Genomic DNA, 3,492 nt, shown 5'->3' on the forward strand with positions numbered 1-3,492 from the left:
GGATGTGAGAGTTGGACTGTGAAGAAAGCTGAGTGCCAAAGAATTCATGCTTTTGAACTGTGGTGTTGGAGAAGACTCTTGAGAGTCCCTTGGACTGCAAGGAGATCCAACCAGTCCATTCTGAAGGAGATCAGCCCTGGGATTTCTTTGGAAGGAATGATGTTAAAGCTGAAACTCCAGGACTTTGGCCACCTCATGCAAAGAGCTGACTCATTGGAAAAGACTCTGATGCTGGGAGGAATTGGGGGCAGGAGGAAAAGGGGACGACAGAGGATGAGATGGCTGGATGGTATCACCGACTCGATGGACGTGAATTTGAGTGAACTCCAGGAGTTGGTGATGGACAGGGAGGCCTGGCGTGCTGTGATTCATGGGGTCGCAAAGAGTCGGACACGACTGAGCGACTGAACTAACTGACTCGATTGACCATCTATTTCTTCATTAGATTCATATTTTCATTTAAATTACTGTGCATATGTATCAGAGTTGCTCTAAATCTGTATCTGTTATAATTCCATTATTTCTATCATTCCTAGATTTGATTCTACTAACTGATTTGTCTCCCAGTTATAAGTCACATTTTCCTGCAACTTAGAATGTCCAATTTTTAATTGAATCAAAGATATTATGAATGTTATATTACTTAGTATCTGGATTGTGTGTCTTCCTTTTAAGGAGTGTTGAAATTTATTTTGGCAGTCAGTTAATATTACCTGTAAATGAGCTTGATATTTTCAAGGCTCATTTTTCTGCTTTCTTAAGGTAGATCAAGAGCAGACTTTTTTGCTAGTTTAATCCTACTACTAAGACATAGCCCTTCTGGGGTTTCAAATGACATGCCAGGTATTCGGTGAAGTCTCTTCAATATGACTGGTTGGAACTTAGTTCCTAGGCTGTGTGATGTCTGGAAACCACATAGCTCACAATTACTCAGTTACATCATTACCAACATTATGTAGTTTCATCATATATATTTACATCTTAGTACTCAGCAATAAATTCAAGGTGAATGAGATACAGATTTCTGGAGTGATTTTTCTACATAATTCTCTCCCCTCTGATGTTCTTTATCACAAATTTTAGTACTCTTGTACTCCACAAATTCCAACATTTTTCTCATTAACTCAGAAATACTGCTAGGTTTTGCTTTTCATCCTCTCTGAAGCACAGTATAGAAGGTGCCTGCAAGCCAAAAGCTTATCTCAGGGATCTTTTCTTTTTTCTTTTTTGTTTCTTTCAGCGAACACATACCTACAATGCCTGTTGTCCAATAACCAAAAAGCATTATTTTATGTTTTATAGAGTTTCATATTTTTTTAATAGTGAAAGAATAAATGGAAAATGAAATGGCAACCCTCCCCAGAGTTCTTGCTTGGAAAATCATACGAACAGAGAAGCCTGGAGTCAGACATGACTTAGTGACTAAACAACAATAACAAAAGGCTAGACTTAGAAGGACTTGAAAAGGAAGTCCAAATCTTCATTTTACAGATGAAGCAACAGAGGCACAGAGAGAGACTGTGACACACCCAAGGTAACACAGCTACTAGTAACAGCATTAAGCTCCGAATCTATGTTTCCTAACTCTTAAGTCCAATGCCTTTCTATTCCAGCATGCTGCCTCCTACAGAATGCCTAATAGACAGTGCTGTATTCATTTCCTAGGGCTGCTGTAGCAAATTATCAACAAACTAGATGGCTTAAGACAGGAATGTATTATCTTGCAATTCTAGAGATCATCAATCTAAATTCAAGGTGTCAGCAAGCTTCTGGAGGCCCAGATGGAGAATTCATTTCATAACTCTCTCCTAGTTTCTGATGTTGCCTGGCATTCCTTGGCTTATAGAAAAATCACTCCAATCCCTGCCTGTTTTCACAAGACCTTGCATCTGTGTGTTTATTTCCTTTTTTAAAATTTATTTTATTTATTGAAGGATAATTGCTTTACAGAATTTTGTTGTTTTCTGTCAAACCTCAATATGAATCAGACTTGGTATACTTATAGTCCATCCCTTTTGAACCTCCCTCCCATCTCCTGCCTCATCCCACTCCTCTAGGTTGATACAGAGCCCCTGTTTGAGTTTCCTGAGCCATACAGCAAATTCCCATTGTCTATTTTACATATGGTGATGTAAGTTTCCATGTTACTCTTTCTATACATCTCACCCTCTCCTCCCCTCTCTCCCCATGTCCACAAGTCTATTCTCTATGTCTGTTCCTTCACTGCCAATCTGTAAATATTTTCTTCAATACCATTTTTCTAGATTCCAAATATATGCATTAGAATACGATATTTATCTTTCTCTTTCTGACTCACTTCACTCTGTATAATAGGTTCTAGGTTCATCCACCTCATCAGAACTGACTCAAATGCATTCCTTTTTATGGGAGTAGTATTCCCTTGTGGATATGTACCATAGCTTATTTATCTAGTCATCTGTCGATGGACATCTAGGTTGCTTCCATATTCTGCTGCTGCTAAGTCGCTTCAGTCGTGTCCGACTCTTCACGACCCCATGGACTGCAGCCCACCAGGCTGCTCTGTCCATGGGATTCTCCAGGCAAGAGTACTGGAATGGGGTGCCATTGCCTTCTCCAGCTTCCATATTCTACCTATTGTAAATAGTGCTTCAATGAACAATGGGATACGTGTGTCTTTTCAATTTCAGTTTGCTCAGGGTATATGCATAGGAGTGGGATTGTTGGGTCATATGGTGGTTTTGTTCCTAGTTTTTTAAGGAATCTCCATATTGCCTTCCTTAGTGGCTGTATCAATTTAAATTCCCAACAAAAGTGCAAGAGCATTTCCTTTTCTTCACACCCTCTCCAGCATTTATTGTCTGTAGACTTTTTGATGATGGCCATTCTGGCCAGTATGAGGTGATATCTCATTGTACTTTTGATTTGCATTTCTCTAATAACGAGTGATGTTGAGCATCTTTTCATGTGTTTGTTAGCCATCTGTATGCCTTCTTTGGAGAAATGTGTTTAGGTTTTTTTCCCCCATTTTTTGATTGGGTTGTTTGTTCTTCTGGCATTGAGTTGTATGAACTGCTTGTATATTTTGGAAATTAATCCTTTGTCAGCTGTTTCATTTGCTATTATTTTCTCCCATTCTGAAGGTTGTCTTTTCACCTTGATTATAGTTTCCTTTGCTGTGCAAAAGCTTTTAAGTTTAATCAGGTCCCACTTTTACTGTTCTTTTTATTTCCGTTACTCTAGGAGGTGGGTCATAGAGGATCTTGTTCTGATTTATGTCATCGACTGTTCTGCCTATATTTTCCTCTAAGAGTTTTATCATTTCTAGTCTTAAAATTAGGTCTTTAATGGGCTACAAGAAGCACAAGCTGGAATCAAGATTGCCGGGAGAAATATGAATAACCTCAGATATGCAGATAACACCACCCTTATGGCAGAAAGTGAAGAGGAACTAAAAAGCCTCTTGATGAAAGTGAAAGTGGAGAGTGAAAAGTTGGCTTAAAGCTCAACATT

The sequence above is a fragment of the Bison bison genome, unplaced genomic scaffold (assembly GCF_000754665.1).
Source record: "Bison bison bison isolate TAMUID 2011002044 unplaced genomic scaffold, Bison_UMD1.0 scf7180017864194, whole genome shotgun sequence".
NCBI lineage: Eukaryota > Metazoa > Chordata > Mammalia > Artiodactyla > Bovidae > Bison > Bison bison.